General features: G+C 37.2%; 1 protein-coding gene and 1 long non-coding RNA gene across 7 annotated transcripts in view; one reads left to right on the top strand and one right to left on the bottom strand.

Annotated features, from left to right (window-relative positions):
* The window catches only part of SGK3 (serum/glucocorticoid regulated kinase family member 3), a 180,987-nt gene that overhangs the window by 70,636 nt on the left and 90,610 nt on the right, over positions 1-19,741 (top strand). The gene's annotated exons all lie outside the window — the stretch shown is intronic.
* LOC112678559 (uncharacterized) overlaps positions 1-19,741 on the bottom strand; it is a 35,709-nt gene that overhangs the window by 15,072 nt on the left and 896 nt on the right. The window contains exon 3 of one of the 2 annotated variants that reach the window (XR_003147664.3): positions 8,037-8,585. The exons of the other annotated variant lie outside the window; for it this stretch is intronic. This is a non-coding gene — a long non-coding RNA (uncharacterized LOC112678559). Of the gene's footprint in view, positions 1-8,036; positions 8,586-19,741 lie in introns of those variants that run through there. 2 annotated transcript variants of the gene reach the window in all.

Below are 19,741 nucleotides of genomic sequence, written 5' to 3' on the forward strand. Positions count from 1 at the left end.
ATGTTTGTTTGTTTTTTAAATATTTTATTTATTCATGAGATACACAGAGGGTGAGAGAGGCAGAGACACAGGCAGAGGGAGAAGCAGGCTCCTTGCGGGGAGCCTGATGTGGGACTCGATCCCGGGGCTCCAGGATCAGGTCCTGGGCCGAAACCGCTGAGCCACCCAGAGATCCCCTGTTTGTTTATTTATTTATTTTTAAACAGGAGTGGGTTGTGGGTTTTTTTTGAGAGATTGTGAGAGAGTGCACATGCACAGGAGCAGGTGGAGGGGAGGGGCAGAGGGAGAGAGAGAATCTTAAGCAGCCTCCAAGCACAGCACAGAGCCCAGCTCTGGGCTCAATCTCACAACCCTGAGATTGTGACCTGAGTCGAAATTAAGAGTGGAACGTTTAACTGACTGAGCCACCAGGCACCCATGTTTATGTATTTATTAATGGCCTAGTCTTCTGACATTATCACGTGTAGACCTACTTTTAAAGTGCATTATATGTTCATGGGGTCTTTTGCCTAGAAGAGTCTTTCTCTGCCTTCTTGCCCCTGAAAATCCAATGTGTAGTTAAAAATTACTGAAATCTTATGTGCATATACTTTTTACTACTCAGGCCCCTACTCGTCTGTCCTTTTTTACTAATTGTGTATACTAGTGGTTCTCAAACATTTTGGTCTCAGAACCCCTTATGCTCTTTTTTTTATACATATATTTTGATAAGACTTTATTTTAAAAATAAATGGCCATCCAAGAAAATGCACACAGGGCCAATACACATATAAAAAATTGCTCAACATCCTTATCCATCAGGGAAATAAAAAAATCAAGTACACATCAAAGCCTCAATGTTAGATCACATCATGCCCACAAGGATGACTACCATCAAATAGACAGACAGTAGCAAGAACTGACAAGGATGCAGAGTCATTGGGAATCCCCCTGTTCTACTTTTTTTAATTTTTAAAAAAATTTTATTTATTTATGATAGTCACAGAGAGAGAGAGAGAGGCAGAGACACAGGCAGAGGGAGAAGCAGGCTCCATGCACCAGGAGCCCGACATGGGATTCGATCCCGGGTCTCCAGGATCGTGCCCCCGGCCAAAGGCAGGCGCCAAACCGCTGCGCCACCCAGGGATACCCCCCTGTTCTACTTGTAAGACTGTAAATCAAAAGAGCCACTTTGGGAAATAAGTTGGTGAGAACCCCTTACACTCTTAAAAATTATTGAGGACCCCAAAGTGTTTGTATCTGTGTGGATTATCAATATTTGCTATATAAGAAGTTAAAAATGAGAAACTAAAAAAATATTTAAAATAAAAATATTTACCTTTTACACATTAACATAAAATATTTCTATGATGTTTCCCAAAACTAAAAAAAAGAATTAGGGCAGCCCCAGTGGCCTGGCAGTTTAGCGCCACCTTCAGCCCAGGGCCTGATCCTGGAGACCAAGGATTGAGTCCCACGTCAGGCTCCCTGCACGGAGCCTGCTTCTCCCTCTGCCTGTCTCTCTCTCTCTCTCTCTCTCTCTGTCATGAATAAATAAATAAAATATTTTTTAAAAAAAGAATTAGTGAGATTAACACTGTTTTGCGTATTTCAAATCTCTTCATTTTTTTTTTTTTTTTTAAGATTTTATTTATTCCTGAGACCGAGACAGAGAGAGAGAGAGAGAGAGAGAGGCAGAGACACACACAGGCAAGAGGGAGAAGCAGGCTCCATGCAGGAAGCCTGATGCGGGACTCAATCCCAGATCTCTGCTTGGGTCAAAGGCAGGCACTAAACCAGTGAGCCACTCAGGGATCCCCTCAAATCCATTTAATTATGTCTGTCTTATGAGGAGATACCTGCTTCTGCATTCAAACAGTTACAATATTTTGTTTTGATTGAAGTATGCAAATAAATAAATAAATAAATAAATAAATAAATAAATAAATAGACAAACAAATCAGGCCTCACAAAGACATGTAGTGGGAAAAAGCAGGTTTATTTTAATAGCCTTTCCAGAAAACTGTGAAGATTCTTCTTTGATACTATACCAAGACTTGGCAAGTGGCTGTTTTTTAAACACAAACTGTGCGGCTTAGAACAACAAATTTATTCTCTCACAGTTCTAGAGGCTGGAAGTCTGAAATCAAGGGGTCAGCAGGGCCACATTCTCTCCAAAGACTCTAGGGGACATTTGTTCCTTACCTCCTATAGCTTCTGATGGTTGTCTGCCTTCATCTTTATGTGGCCTTCTCCGTGTGTCTCTGTGTCTTCTTGTCTTGTGTCTCTTATAAGGACACTTGTCATTGGATTTAAGGCTCACTTAGATAATATATAAATCATCTTATCTTGTGACCCATTTGGGGGGCCACCATGCAACCCACTATAGTCATCTTATATTTTGATTGGACCTTTGACGCATGCATTGTTTTGTAACTTCATACATTAGTCTTGGAAAACATTGGTTCACTAATTTATGCAGATTTCCCAAATGTTGACATATTTCAGTTAATATCTTTTAAAATCACATTTATTAATATCACCAACAGAATGCATTAGAAAAATCTTTCAGTGGAAGGAAGCAGGCAAGCTCATGCGGGAAGAAACACATTTTCCAAAATTCTTAATTTCACTTTAAAGGCTGAATTTTATCATTGCCAACAAATACACTGAGTTGTTTTCCTCGATGTGACAGGCTTACTTTGTTCGTTTTCAAGAAAATGCCTGCCAAATACCCAAGTTTGGCAAATATTGTCATTTGTCAGTCATCCTTTTCAGTAAAAATGGTGTTCTATATAAAGCAGCTAGTTCAGCTTTTAACTCAAACAATCTCACAAGAAAAGACTTTCCCTCCAGACAGTCATTAGACTTTGGTAAACAGAAGAAGTACTTTATGCATACTTAGATTTTGCCACACAGTATATTAAAAATGAATGGACTCAAAGGTCAAGATTTAATACAATTTTTACTGCCTTTTTGTTTTGTTTTGTTTTGTTTTGTTTTGTTTTTTTTTACAGATATCCTTAAGTGAACTTGGCATTTTTCTTTTTTTTTAAACTGCAAGTCAGTAATGGTGAAAAAAGCAATGAGTAGGATAGCAATGAGACTGCCTTCTTTCATGCAGGGCACCATCAATTCTAAGTACTATAACTTTTGTACCATCAATGTAAATCAGTGAAGAAGGCAAATAACATCTTACTGTTATTATGAACACAGTTTGACCTCACAGACCTCTTGAGAAAGTCATAGGGGTCTATAAATTATACTTTGAAAACTGCTGATGTACACGATTCATTTTAGAACTAAAACACTATAGACTGATTAAATTTTTAAGATACGTGTATTTCTTATTAATAGGACTGTTTCCTTAGAAATGAAATATATGAATGTATCTAAATAAAAAACAAATAGTACACGAAGGCTTATAATGAAAAGTAACACTACCCTATGTTACCAGTCCTCTGAAGCAAACACTGTCTTGAGGAAAAATACCTTTTTTTTTTTTTAAGATTTTATTTATTCATGAGAGACACAGAAAGAGAGAGAGAGAGAGAGAGGCATAGACACGGGCAGAGGGAGAAGCAGGCTCCATGCAGGGAGCCTGACATGGGAATCGATCCCAGGTCCCCAGGATCAGGCCCTGGGCCAAAGGCGGTGCTAAACCGCTGAGCTACCCAACTGCCTGATTACCTTTTTATTATAGAAAATTTCAAAAAAAAAAAAAAAAAAAAAAAGAAAATTTCAGACACCTACAAAAATAGTCTGAAGAGTATAATTAGCCTTCATAAACGTGTTGCCTGGTTTCAATAATTATCTACTTTCAGTTCAATCTTATTCAGCAAATCACACCCTCTTCCCCTGTCTCCACAATTTTGAGGCAAATCTGAGACACCAGGTCATTTCATCCTTAAATATTTCAGTATTTTTAAAAATATGTATTTATTTTAAAAATTTATTTATTAAAAAAATGTATTTATTATTTTGAGAGGGAGAGAGAACACTCAAGCAGGGTAGGGGCAGAGGAAGAGGGAGAGAGAGAATCTCAAGCAGATTCCACACTAAGAGCGGAGCCAATACTAGGCTCCATCCCAGGACCCTGAGATCATGACCTCAGCTGATGCTAAGAGTTGTTCAACTGAGTAAGCCATATAAGTGCCCCCTTAAATACTCAGTATTACCCCTAAAATATAGATCTTCTCAGAAACATAAAAGTAACATATCTTTAAAAAAAAACCACAATGATTTTTTAATGTTATTAGATATCCAGTTATCATATTTAAATTTCCCAATTGCCTCATAATTTTTTCAGTTTGTTTGGTCCAGTGAGGATCTAAATAATATCCATATATTACGATTGGTAATTGTCGTATCTTTCAAGCCTATTTTTAAAAAATATTTTATTTATTTATTTTGAGAGAGAGTGAGCCAGCAAGCATGGGTAAGAGGGAGGGGCAGAGGAAAGGAGAGAAGCAGACTCCCTGATGAGCAGGGAGCCCAACTCAAGGCTCAATCCCAGGACCCTGGAATCATGCCCTGAGCTGAAGGCAGATGCTTAACTGACTAAGCCACCCAGGCACTTCACTTTTAAGTCTTTTAATCTAAGTGTTTCCTGCCTTTCTTTTTTCCCTTACAATTTACATAACGAAGAAACAAGATCATTTATCCTGTAGAATTTACCAGTAAATTTTGCCGATTGCATCCCTGAAATGTCATTTATCATGTATCTCTGACCCCTATGTTTCCTATATATTGGAAGTTAGATTTGGGTTCAAATTTTTTGGCAATAATTCTTTATAAGTGGTGGTGTGTTTTTTCTTTCTGGAGACAAAATGTCTGGTTGGCTATCCAGTCATTGATCAACATTGCCTAGATGCATTAATTCCTTAGAGGTTGCAAAATGGTCACATTCTAATTCTGTTCTTCTTTAATCATTCTTCTATAAAAAGCAACTTCCCCTCATTGATAATTTGGTTACTTTGGGGCGTAATTTGTATTGGAAAGGCAGTATAAAAGCTTGATTCTTACCATTTATTTACCAGCTAAAAAAAAAGAATTAGTTCCTTGGTATCACTCATAGATAATCCATGAGGTCTGTTTGGCATTTTTTAACCATTTATTTATTTATGAGAGAGAAAAAGAGAGAGCGCATGCACGTGTGGGGGAGGGGCAGAGACTCTTCAAGCCGACTCCTCACATAGCCTGATGCAGGGCTAGATCTCAGGACCCTGAGGTCTTTTTTTTTTTTTTTTTTTTTTTTTTATGATAGTCACAGAGAGAGAGAGAGAGAGAGAGGCAGAGACACAGGCAGAGGGAGAAGCAGGCTCCATGCACCGGGAGCCCGACGTGGGATTCGATCCCGGGTCTCCAGGATCGCGCCCCAGGCCAAAGGCAGGCGCCAAACCGCTGCGCCACCCAGGGATCCCCCGACCCTGAGGTCTTGATCTGAATTGAAACCAAGAGTCGGATGCCACCTAGGTGCCCGTTTTTATATTTTTTAATGTCTTCGTATACTTCTGTATTTATTGTGTTTTAGTTCACCATGGTCTTTTTTTTTTTAAAAGATTTTATTTATTTATTCATGAGAGACACAGAGAGAAAGAGAGAGAGAGAGGCAGAGACAGAGGCAGAGGGAAAAGCAGGCTCCATGCAGGGAGCCGATGTGGGACTCGACCCCAGGTCTCCAGGATCACACCCTGGGCCAAAGGCGTGCTAAACCACTGAGCCACCCAGGCTGCCCAGTCATTTTTTTTTTATGCTTGATTTTTACATCTTTGGTTAACTCTACATTGGTCCTAAAGCCTGTAACATGACTGTAGTACTCATTTATATCATACCAGAAAGTAAGAAAGTTAAGATATTTCAGGTTCATCTTGTATATTTTCTGATCCCGATCTGCAATCACCCAATCCTACAAGAAGCCCTGGTTCATTTTAGCAGAAAGTATCTAGGGACCACTATCTAGGTACTAATGATGCTCATTTCACTTCATTTAAAATGTGCTCTTGTAGGTTCCTGGGTGGCTCAATCAGTTAAGCGCCTGCCTACAGCTCAGGTCATGGTCCCAGGGTCCTGGAATGGAGCCCTGCATTTGACTCCCTGCTTAGTGGGGAGTCTGCTTCTCCTTCTGCCCCTCACTCTGCTCATGCTCTCTTTCTCTCAAATAAATGAACCTTTTTAAAAAATAGAATAAAATATGCCCTTGTGCTATTGGTGAAAATGCAAACTGGTACAGCCACTCTGGAAAACATTCTTGAAATTCCTCAAAAACTTAAAAATAGAGCTACCCTATGATCCAACAATTGCCACTACCAGATATTTATCCCAAAGATACAAACATAGTGATTCAGAGGAGCACCTGCACCCCAATATTTATAGCAGCAATGTCTACAATAGCCAAAATATGGAAAGAGCCTAATTGTCCATCAACAGATGAAGGGATAAAGAAGATGTGGTATATATATACAGTATAACTTGACTATAAAAAAAGAATGAAATCTTACCATTTGCAACAACATGGATAGAACTAGAGAATATTATGTTAAGTAAAATAAGTCAGAGAAAGACAAATATATGATTTCACTCATGTGAAATTAAAGAAACAAAACAAATGAACTTAGGGGAAGGGAAGGAAAAATAAAATAAGATGAAAATTGAGAAAGAGGCAAACCATAAGGATGCTGAACTCTAGGAAACAAACTGAGGGTTGCTGGAGGGGAATTGGGAGGGGAGAGGAAGGGATAACTGGGTGATGGGCATTATGGAGGGTACTTGATGTAATAAGCACTAGGTGTTATATGCAACTGATCAAACACTAAATCCTACCTTTGAAACTAATAAGAATAAATCTTAGAAAGTATATTCATATGAATGAAACCATTAGTGCTAAGCTCCGGGACCCAAACTAGAAAAAAAAACAACTCCTCTATTTATGACATTGTCTATTGAATCATGAAAATATAGTGGAAAACAATTTTCCCCCTTAGCATACAAAAAAATGCATAAAAAAGTTCCTGTAATCTCTGCCTCCATTAATGGAATCTGAACTAGTCAGTCTTTTAAAAGAAATATGTCTAATTAATCATAGATTAAAAATTACTGACCAGATCATATAAATCATTTGAGACAAATTTAAACCCAAAAGCCTATTCCAAATTCCAAAGTCAAATAAAATTACTCAGCACATCATTAATAGATGATTTTCTGCCTACAAGATTAATAGAAAATATCTGACTTTGGGGAGTTGAGAAAAGGATTAAATTGGATGTCAAAGTCGAAGATTTCCTCTCTAAGATGAATAACCTCTAATTGTTTATTAAATTTTATTTTCTCTGGCCCACTGCTATATAGGGCTTCAATGTAAGTGTATCATAGGTCACTAATTCTCTTTTATAGAGTTAGATCCCCTTCACTATAACACTAATATTTATGTAAGTCAACATGGATTTAACAAAAGATATAGGGGAATCCCTGGGTGGCTCAGCGGTTTGGCGCCAGCCTTTGGCCCAGGGCGCGATCCTGGAGTCCTGGGATGGAGTCCCGCGTCGGGCTCCCGGCATGGAGTCTGCTTCTCCCTCTGCCTGTGTCTCTGCCTCTCTCTCTATCTATCATAAATGAATAAATAAAAAATCTTTAAAAAAAAAGATATATAAGGACTGTTATATAAGAATTGATGGACGCCTGGGTGGCTCAGCAGTTGAGCATCTGCCTTTGGCTCAGGGCGTGATCCCTGGGCTGTGGGTATCGAGTCCCACATTGGGCTCCCTGCAAGAAGCCTGCTTTTCTCTCTGCCTATGTCTCTGCCTCTCTCTGTGTCTCTCATGAATTAAAAAAAAACAAACAAACAAAAACAGGGACGCCTGGGTGGCTCAGCGGTTGGGTGCCTACCTTCGGCTCAGGTCGTGATCCCGGAATCCGGGATCAAGTCCTGCATCGGGCTCCATGCGAGGAGCCTGCTTCTCTCTCTGCCTGTGTCTCTGCCTTTCTCTCAGTCTGTGCCTCTCATGAATAAATAAATAAATCTTAAAAAAAAAAACCCTGCTATATATAAGAATTATATAGAATTTGAGATACAGAAAATAACATTTAAAAAATTGTTTTTATCAGAAGTTTATACCTAATCAGTCTTTCTTTATGAAATCTTCAGGCTCCTTTATATTTCAGTAAATATACAGTCCTGTTGGTGTACTTAAACTTTTATTGTGTTCCTTTATCATAGTTGATTTGCCATTATATCTTTAATAGTGCATTTTATTATGTTCCTGCTTCAACTTTGTTTCTTAGTCAATATACTTTCTTTAGTACAATGGAGTCAAGTTTATTCATAAATTATCAGCCATCTCAGAATTCCAGGCACAAAGTCTGAGAAAACAGTGGAAGTTTCACATTAATCTGCTCTAGAATATTAGCAATGAGTTTCTGGGAAATTCACTGACCTTTCAAAGTCACTTTATTATACATGGTTAAGTTGTCATTTTAGAGAGGTGACATAGCACAGTGGTTGAGAGCATGTACTTTGAAACCAAAGTAGCCAGATTCCAATCCCAACTCTCCCAGTGAATAGCAAGTGACATTGAGCCAAGTGATTTGGCCTTGTAGTGTTTCTTCACCTGTAAAATGGGGATGATAGTTGTGTGTAGCTCATAAGCTTATTGTGAGGATATATATATATATACACAGACACACATACTTATATGACTGTTGGCTATTATTATTTTGACTATTACTATTTAGAACATTAGCAATTATAAGTTGCCTGGGCAGCACAATTGGTTAAACATCTGACTCTTGGTTTCAGCTTAAGTTGTGATCTCAGGGTGGTGAGATTGAGCCCAGCATCTGGCTCTGAGTTCCATGCAAAGTCTGCCTAAGATTCTCTCTGCCTCTCTCTACCCCTCCCCCACCTCAAATAAATAAATAAATAAATAAATAAATAAATAAATATTTTTTAAAAAGAACATTAGCAGTTATTGTCAGGGATGTAAATAATTCTAATTTTTTCCTATTAGTATTCAGAAATATGTTTCTAACTACTTTTATCAGGAAACTGTAATATTACCTACTTATGTGATTTTCAAAGGGTATTAGACATGCTAGAGTCAAATCTCAGAAAAACACATCTCCATTTTTATAATGGAAGCCAAGAGGATTTGTATGCAGAAACTTTTTTTATATTGATTTGTTTCTTTTAATATTATGTGCCTAATCTGTGTAAGAATAATCCTAAGGACCCTGGGAATAACAGGGTGAATCACATATGGATCTTGCTAATAATTATTGACTAATAGAGGACAAACAAGCAAACAAATAAATAACTCTGAGGTAGAAAGCAAGAAGTGCTGATCAAATGCTCATAGAAGCTTATAGGAAAGAGTATTTTCCACTAAAAGATTAAGAAAAAAAAAAACTCTTGAAGGAGCTTGTATTTGAATAATGTCATGAAAGAAGAGCAGGACTTATGCATGTAGAGAAATGAGGTTCTGTGCTGCATGTAAAGGAAAGGGCTTATTTTGCTTGGAGAATGGGATATATGAAGAGGAAGTAGAGTTATATGATGGTCAGATATGAAGGATCTAGGAGGCTAGGCTGATAAAATCTTATCCAGTCATCAGTGGTATATTAATGTTTTTTTTGTGTGTTTTTTGTTTTTTTATGATAGTCACAGAGAGAGAGAGAGAGGCAGAGACATAGGCAGAGGGAGAAGCAGGCTCCATGCACTGGGAGCCTGATGTGGGATTCAATCTCAGGTCTCCAGGATCGTGCCCTGGGCCAAAGGCAGGCGCCAAACTGCTGCGCCACCCAGGGATCCCTATATTAATGTGTTTTTCACAAAATTAAGGTGGCATTCACATAACAAAATTAATCGTTTTAAAATGAACAATTCAGTGACATTTAGTATATTTACAAAGTTATGCAACTACTACTTCTATCTAGTTTCAAACATTTTCTTCACCCCAAATTAAACCCCGTGTCCATTAAGCAGTCATTTCCCACTTCCCATTCCCTCATCCCCCCAGCCTCTGGCAACTACCAATCTGCTTAGTGTTTCTGTGGATCTACCTATTCCAAGTAGTGGATTTATTCAGGATATGCCCACTTGTGTTGGACTTCTTTCACTTAGCATAATGTTTTTGGGGGTTCATCCACATTGTAGTATGTAAAAATTACTTCATTACTTTTTATGGCTGAATAATATTCTGTTGAATATATATAAAACACAATTTGTTCATCCATTCATCCGTTTATGAACATTTGGTTGTTTCCATCTTTTGGCTAATATAAATAGTGCAGCTATTAACATGTACATGTAAATATTTATTTGGGCACATGCATTCAGTTGTTTTGGGTATACATCTAGGTGTGGAATTGCTGGGCTATATGGTGGTTCTATGATTAGCTTTTTTTTTTAAAAAGATTTTATTTATTTATTCATGAGACACACAGAGAGAGAGGCAGAGACACAGGCAGAGGGAGAAGCAGGCTCTATGCAGGGACGCCAATGTGGATTTGATCCCAAGACTCCAGGATCACTCCCTGAGTGGAAGGCAGACGCTCAACTGCTAAGCCACCCAGGCGTCCCTATGATTAGCTTTCTGAGGAACTGACAAACTGTTTTCCATAGTAGCTGCACCATTTTACATTCCTACCAACCATATACAAGGGCTCCAGTTTCTCCACATCCTCACCAACACTTGGTTTCTGCTTTTTTTATTATCATCCTAATGTGTATGACACAGTATCTCTTTATGGTTTCGATTTGCATTTTCCTAATGACTAATGATGTTAAACATCTTTTCATAGGCTTGTTGACTGTTTATATATCTTCTTTGGGGAAATGTCTATTCAGGTCCTTTGCCTACTTTTTAAAAATTTTTATTTATTTATGATAGTCACACACAGAGAGAGAGAGAGAGAGAGAGAGAGAGGCAGAGACACAGGCAGAGAGAAGCAGGCTCCATGCACCGGGAGCCCGACGTGGGATTCGATCCCGGGTCTCCAGGATCGCGCCCTGGGCCAAAGGCAGGCACCAAACCGCTGCGCCACCCAGGGATCCCTCCTTTGCCTACTTTTAAAATTGCATTATTTATCTTTCTATTGTTGTATTGTATAAGTTCTTTATATATTTTAGATACTAGACTTATCAAATATATGATTTGCAAATATTTTTTCCCACTCTATAGGTTGTCTTTTTACTTTCTTGATAATGATCTTTGATTCACAAAGGTTTTTAACCTTTTTTAAGTTGTTGCTCATACTTTTAGTGTCATATCTAAGAATCCACTGTTAAATCCAAGATCATGAATATTCATCTCTATGTTTTCATATAAGATTTTATAGTTTTAACTCCTATAGTTAGGTCATTAATCCATCTTGAATTAGTTTTTATGTAGAGTGTGAGGTAGGAATCCAACTTCATTTTTTCGCATGTGGATACCCAGTTGGCTAACCACCATTTGAAGAGACTATCCCTTCCCCATTGGAGGATCTTAGCACTCTTCTTGAAAATTAGTTGGCCATCAACATACAGATTTATTTATGGACTCAATTCTATCCCAGTGGTTTATTTTATTTTATTTTATTTTATTTTATTTTATTTTATTTTATTTTATTTTATTTTATTTTTATCCCAGTGGTATTACATGCCTATCCTTATGCTAGTACCATAATGTTTTGAATACTATAACTTTGTGGTAAGTTTTGAAATCAAAAAGCATGAGACCTTGTTCTTTTTCAATATTGTTGGTTACATAGGGCCCTTTGCCATTATATATGAATTTGAGGATCATTTCTGCAAAACAAGCTGTTAAAATTTTGATAAGGACTTCATTAAAATTGTTACAGGATTTTGAACAAAGAAAATGATGTGATTAGAATTTAATTGTCTTAGACAGTATTCTACAATATGGATAGGAAAAGGAAAAGAAAGGAGTCCGGGAGACCATTAAAAAAATTAGTACAACAGCAAGGCTCAGACCTATATTATTGGAGTGAAGAAGAAAGGACAAATCCCAGAAGGGCATTTGAAGAGGCAGATTTGAAGGGACTGAAGAAATTGCTCCATTCATTTAATGATTTGCACCCCCATTGTTTTATGCCCCAGGCACTGTGGATGCTATGGTAAACAAGATGGATATGTTATTTTGCTTTCATGGACCTTGGACTTGAATAGGGCAGGAACTAGGGAACAGCAAACAGTGAAATAAAGCGCAAATTGTGATCACAGTGCTATGAAGAAAATGAACAAGCTACTATTATAGAAATAACAGAGGAAGGCCTATTTTATATAGGAAATTCCTCAATGAAGAACAGCCGTTTATTATTTGTTTGTTTATTTATAAGTTGGCTCCACGCCCAGTGTGAAGCCCAGGGTAGGCATGAACTCACAACCTTAGATCAACAGTCAGACATTTAACCAACCCAGCCATCCAGGCACCTCGAAGAACAGCTATTTAAACAAGACCTGAATGATGAGGAGTTAGCCTGTGAGAGATCAGAGGTGTACAAAAGGAAGGATGCCTAGCATCCTTGTTTCCTAAGAAAACAAAATTATCAAAGGCTCTGAGAACCTAAATGGGAAAGGGAGGGAAGATCTGGGGAGAAGTCAAAGAAGAATCCAAAGTTTTGAACTGGGTAGATGGTGGTGCTACTAATGCAACAGGCATGGAGGGAAAACCATGAAATCATTTTCAGGGGGAAGATATTTAGCAGGTACTTGGAAATTTGGAACTAGAGCTTGGGAAACAGGTCAGGCTTCAGGTAAGTATATTGTAGTCAGGGGTATGGAGGATGAAAATCAAAGACACAGCTTGGATGAAAAGCTGATTATAGTGAAAAGAGCTCAGGACTTAACATTGAAGAGCTGGATTTAAGTCTTCTCTCTCTTCTTGAGTGGTAGTGATACTTCAGGCAATTTCTCTTTTTAAGGTCACAAAGCTCTATTTGTCTATTTTGTTCTAACAATCTATTTGTCTATCTTTATGACAGTACCACATTGCCTTGATTATGATGGCTTTATAAGTCCTGAATATCAAGTAGTTTAAGTCTTTCAACACTGTTCTTTTTAAATATTGTTTTGACAAAAAAAATAAATAAATAAATAAATATTGTTTTGACTATTCTAGCTTCTTTTTTTTTATTAAGGATTTTATTTATTTATTCATGAGAGACAACAGAGAGAGGCAGAGACATTGGCAGAGGGAGAAGCACGCTCCCTGTGGGGAGCCTGATGTGGGTGGGACTCAATCTCGGGATCCCAGGATCACGCCCCAACCAGAAGGCAGACGTTCAACCACTGAGCCACCCAGATGTCTGGACTATTCTAGCTTCTTGATATTTCCACATGTATTAGTTTTCTGTTGCTGCCATAACAAATTACCACAAACTTAGTGACTTAAAACAACACAACTTTATTATCCTATAGTTCTGTGTTGAGAAATCCAGCACAGGTCTCAGCTAAAATCAAGCGTCAGGAGGGCTGTGGTCTTTCTGGAAGCTTTTGGAGAGGATGCCTTTCCTTGTCTTTTCCAGCGCCTAGAGGCTGCCTGCATCGCTAGGCTCCTAACTCTCTTTCTCAAGTCTCTCATTCTCTCTCTCTTTTTTTAAAGATTTTATTTATTTATTTGAGAGAGAGAGAGAGAGCATGAGCCTGAGTGGGGGAGGGGTAGGGGAAGGGGCAAGCAAACTCCACACTGAGCAGGGAGCCTAAAGTGGGGCTTGATCCCAGGATCCTGAGATCATGACCCGAGAAGAAATCAAGAGTTGGGTGCTTAACTTACTGGGCCACCCAGGTACTCCTCTCAGTCTTTTTTGTTTTTTTTTTCCTCTCAGTCTTTTTTGTGTGTGTGCTGATTAGTCTGGTTTAGCAATTTGACTGATTTTTTTTTTTAATTTTTATTTTTTTTAAATCAGCTTTTGGTCTCATTGATTTTTTTTCTTGTCTCTTTCATTGGTTGTACTCTGATCTTTATTACTTTCTTTCTTTGCATAATACTTCGGTTTAATTTTTTCTTTTTTTAAAAATAAGATAGAAACTGAAGTAACTGATTTGAAAACTTTCTTTTTCTGTTATGACTATTACCTCCTAAGTACTGCTTTAGTGCCATCCACAAATTTTGATATGTTGTGCTTTAGCATTCATTCAATTCAAAATATTTTCTAGTTTTCCTTTTGATTTCTTCTTTTACCCATGGGTTACTTAGAATTGTATATTGATTTCAAATATCTGGAGATTTTCCAGATGTTTTTCTGTTACTGATTTTTTTAAAAGATTTTATTTATTTATTTATTCATGAGACAGACAGAGAAAAAGAGAGGCAGAGACACAGGCAGAGGGAGAAGCAGGCTCCATGCAGGGAGCCTGATGTGGGATTCCATCCCGGGTCTCCAGGATCAGGCCCTGGGCTGAAGGCGGTGCTAAACTGCTGAGCTACCTGGGCTGCCCCCTGTTACTGATTTCTAATCTAATTTCATTGTAGTTAGAGAACATACTTTGTATGCCTTAAATCCTTATAAATTTACTGAAACTTGTTTTGTGGTCCAGCATATGGTCTATCTTGGTAAATATCTTATGTGTACTTGAATTATATTCTTGTGTCTTATAGTGACCTATGAATGTCAGTTACGTTAAGATGATTAATAGTATTTTTTAGGTCTTTTATATCTGCCATGGTCTGAATGTTTCTGCCTACCTTCAAATTCATATATGGAAATCTTCACCTTCAAAGGTAATGGTATTAGTAAGTGAGGCCTTTGGGAGGTAATTAGGTCATGAAGGTGGAAGCCTCATGAATTGGATTAGTACTCTTACAAAAGAGATCCCACAGAACTCCTTATTTCCTTCTACCAGGCTAGGACACAGAGAGAAGATGCTGGCCATAAAGCAGAAGAGGGCCCTCACTCAACCATGCTGGCTTCTGGATCTTAGACTTCTAGTTTCTAGAACCCATGAAAATTAAATCACAGTTATTTATAAGCTACACAGTCTGTAGTATTTTGTTATGGTAACCCAAACTGATAGGACAATATCCTTGCTGATTTTTTTCTACTTGTGTTATTATTATGAGAATTCTTAAAACCTCTAAAAATAGGATATTCCTATTTTTCCTTCAAGTTGTTTCAGTTTTTTCTCATTTAGGTATATAAATGTTTAGGACTTTTATGTCCTCAAGATGAATTGGCCTCTTCATAATTATGAAATGACTTTCTCTTTCCCTGGCAATATTATTTGCTCTGAAGTCTACTTTATGTGATATTATTTTAGCTGCTCCAACTTTCTTTTGACTAGTGTTAGCATGGTATATTTTTTTCCATCCTTTCATTTTAACTTATTTGTGTCTTCATATTTGAAGTATAGTTTTTTGGAGGTGAAATATAGTTGGGTCTTGCTTTATGTATCCAGTAAGAGATTTTAATTGGATTGTTTTGGTCATTTCTTTTAATGTTATTATTGATATGAGTTAAATTGATGTCTGTCCTCTTGTTACCTGTTTTCTATTTGTCTTACCTGTTCTTTGTGTTCTTTCCTCTTTTTCTAACTTATTTTGGATTGAGCATTATGCTTCCATTTTTTTCTCCTTGGTTGGATTGTCAGTTATAATTCTTTCTCTCTTTAATGGTTACTTTAGTGTTTAAGTATACTTCTTTAATTTATTATAATCTATCTTCAAATGAACTATGCCATATCACTTATAGGATGCTTACACTTAATACAGAATATATCTTTCAATAATATACTTCCATGTCTCTCCTCTCAACCTTTATGCTATTGTTGTCATACATTTTATTGACATGTAGGCTTGTAGGCCCACAATAAATGATTACTATTGTTTTAAAAAGATTCAAATTGTAAAAGCCTCAATGATCCCTCTTGTTACTATTTCCACTGTTCTTCATTCCTAGTATACATCTGTATTTCCAGAAATTTGGAGTCATTTTCTGTCTGTCTGGTGGACTCCCTTTAACATTTCTTGTAGTGCAAGTCTTCTGGTTATGGTCTTCTAGCTTCTTTGCATCTGAAAAAAAATCTTTATATTCTCTTGAATTTTGAAAGATAATTTTTGCTGGGTATAGAATTCTAGGTTTACAGCTTTTTTGTTCAGTACTTCAAAAAATGTTGCTCCACTGTCTTTTTCTTGCTCTGTTTCTGACAAGAAATCTGTCATCTCTACTCTTGTTTCTCCATATATAGCATGTCTTTTTTTTCCTGTGGCTGCTGTTAAGATTTTTATTGTTGGTTTCTAGTAATTGTATTATGAAGTATCTTCTTGTAGTTTTCTTTATTTCTGGCATTTGGATGCATCAAGCTTATCAGATCTGTGGGTTTATAATTTTCATGAAATTTTGAAAATATCAGTCATATTTCTTCAAATATCTATTCTGATCTCCTTTCCCAACCCCACCTGTATCCTCTCCTTTATGGACTCCCAGCTGCAAATATATTAGGCTGCTTAAAGTTTTCCCATAACTTACTGATTCTCTTTTCTTTTTAATTTTTTTCTCTCTAGGGTTTATTTTTGAAATTTTATATTGTATATATTCAAGTTCACTAATCCTTTCTTCTGCAACATTGTTCTTCTGTTAATCCCATCCAGTGTATTTTTCACTCTAGAAAAATTGTTTCCATCTCTAGAAGTTACATTTAGAAATTTTTAATACCTTCTTTGTCTCTACTTAATTTTTTGAGTATATTATCATTATAATAACTGTTTTAATGTTGTCTGCTAATTCTAAGATCTGTATCAGTTGTAAGTTTCAGTGATTGATTTTTCTTATTATGGGTCATATTTTTGTTTCTTTGTATGCCTTATAATATCTGATTGAAAGACAGATGTTGTGACTTTTAGCTTGTTGGGTGCTGAATATTTTTGTATTTCTACAAACATGCCTGAATTTTAATTTGAGACTCATTTAAGTAACTTAAAAAGTAAGATTCAAAAGGATCAAACTTTTTTTTTTTTTCAGCAGCACCCTAGCAGCATTTAGGCTAGGGCTAATTCCTATATAGTACTAAGGCAAGACTCTTCTAAGTACTCTATATCATCGAATTGGGAGGTTTCTAGTTGGCCTGCTGTGAATGGCCACTATTCCTGGCCCTCTGTGAGTTCCCAGTACTTTTCCTTCTAATGCTTTAAGATGGTTTGTTCTTTCCTTGACCTTGAGTACAGGCATACACTAATCAGCACTGTTGATTTCTCAAGAAAGAACTTGTGTATATCCCTGGGATTCTCTGTGTTGTTAGCTTGTCTCCATATCTGAGTTGTGAACTCTAGCTGTCTTGTTCTCCCTGGACTCACAGCTCTTGGCAGTTCCCTCTTTTACTACCATTGCCTTTAAGTTCTCTAAAGGTAATAAGCTGGGGCAAATCTTGTTCATTGCCTGATACCCAGTATCTTGAAAACTGTTGTTTTATATATTTTGTCTGGCTTATTTTTGTTGTTATTGGTTCAGGTGGGAGAATAAATATGGTCCTTGTTTTTACATCTTAGCTGGATGCAGAAGTTCCCCCAAGGCTCTAATCTTAATAGTCATTTCACATTTTTAGAAGAGGAAGAGAAACATTCCAAGAGTCTATAACCAGTAGCCTCTGGTACAACCAGTCTGTAAAATGAAGTATGACTGTTGTTTAATCTCCCTTTTTAATGCTTTTTAAACATCCAGAATATTATAAAGGTTTGCTGTGAGTAGTGATTTATAGATTGTTTGGGCCAGATTTCAGAGCTCTGGGGTCTCCTTTAAACATGCCAGTGACATTTTCAAAACACAAGGGGCCATTGATAGATTGCAAATCAGTTTTCACTCTTACTTGGTAGTCATTCTGCAAACTTGGTTCTGCTTCTACTTTTGTCATCTGGGTAAGTTTGCAATTAAAGAAAATTTACTTTCTAAAGATGTTAGTAGTATATAAGGCCCCCTAACATAGGCACTTTACTGTGATTTGAGGGTTTATTTCTTGGACACTAAAAACCTTTCTAGTTCAACTCTAAGAAGTGCTGTGTGGTTCTTGTTTATCTTATTCTTAAGAATTTATTTGAAATTGAAGGGGAAACTCTACGATCTTATTTGCATAAAAAGAAAAGACCAGTATTTTAATTAAAGCAAAGGAGAGAGAGGGCTTAAGGAAAGCTGCAAATAATTATAGACTAATGAATATACTTTTAAGCACTTATTATGGGTATGTCCCTTGTTTTGGTAATGGGGTGACAAAAGAATGGGTCAGCTACTTTTTATTTTTATGTATTTTTGTGAATCTCATAGATTTAGTTTACAAAACAAGTCTTATTAATATTAATTATTAATAGTAATTTATTTTCCTTTTTCTTTCTTTCTTCTTTTTATTAAGTAATCTCTATACCCAACATGGGACTTGAACTCTTGAACTCAAGACCCCAACCAAGATGAAGAATCACATGCTCTACTGACTAAGCAGCCAGGCATTGTTGTTTTCCCTTTTAAAAATCAGTAACATCTAACTGAAAGCTTTGGTTAACATGAAGTAATTAGTGTTATTTCAGTGTTATATAATTTCAGATAAAAACAGAATCTTGGGGCACCTGGCTGGCCCAGTTAGTGGGGCATGTGAGTCTTGATCTTGGGCTTGTGAGTTTGAGCCCCATGTTGGGTATAGAGTTTTCTTTAAAACTAAAAAGAAAAAATTTTTTAATAAAATTTTTTTGCTGTTATAGGTAATTTGAATAGCCTAATTGTAGATGAATATATAATTTCTTTTAGGCTTTTTGAGATACTGAAAAGAGCTTTTTCTTCCTTAACTGGCTGGGGCCTAGGGTTATTCAGTAAAAAGAGCTTACAGTTTAGTTTTGGAACTAAATATAAATAACAGAAAAAACAAAACAAGGTAGGACTGCTAAGTGCCACATTGAGTGGTATCCCCTAAGTGTTATATAGCATTTTATTGGATAGAGAGGTTCCTGAGCTGAGCTATTTATCATAATCTGAACAGGTAGCTAGGACTGAGAAGTATTCTGAACTGGGAAGCAGTGGATACAAAAATGTTCAGGGCAGGAATGTTGGCTGTATGTTGTGGATACTGTACAGTGGGGAAACAGTCCTCCAGACAGTATAGTTGGAGATTAGGTAGAAAAAATAGGTAAGGGTCAGATCTAACATCCTGAGTTCTTTGGTTTTTGTACTTTATACAGAAATGGCAGTGAAAATGAGAAGGTTCATTGAAGAGACTCTGCCACGGAAAAAGCTAAGGGACTGGTGACCAAATGTGAGGATTGAGAGGGAAAAGTCAGAGGTTTTGAGCTAGGACAAGAGTCTTTGCAAATAGAAAAGTCAGAAAGGAGAGCTTGAATGAAGTGATGCCAGAAATCAATGAAGTGATGCCAAAGGCTTTTTCTAAAAATTTCTAGTTTCTCTGTGTAGCTCCTGACTGAACTGCACTTTCTCTATGGTCCTTTGCCCTTAATTGTTGAGCCTGGCAGGATGAAATCTAGTTTGTAAGGGAATTTAGAAGTCATGAGGTCACCTGGCCTAATCTCTTTTTTTTTTTAAGATTTTATTTATTTATTCATGAGAGACACAGAGAGAGAGAGAGAGAGAGAGAGAGGCAGAGACATAGGCAGAGGCAGAAGCAGGCTCCACGCAGGGAGCCCGACGCGGGACCCAATCCTGGGACCTGATTCTGGGACCCCAGGATCACGCCCTGGGCAGAAGGCAGGCGCCAAACCAATGAGCCACCCAGGGATCCCCCTGGCCTAACCTCTTTATTTCACAATAAGCAGATGGGAGTGCGGGGCTTCAAATA

The sequence above is a fragment of the Canis lupus genome, chromosome 29 (assembly GCF_003254725.2).
Source record: "Canis lupus dingo isolate Sandy chromosome 29, ASM325472v2, whole genome shotgun sequence".
Classification (NCBI taxonomy): Eukaryota; Metazoa; Chordata; class Mammalia; order Carnivora; family Canidae; genus Canis; species Canis lupus.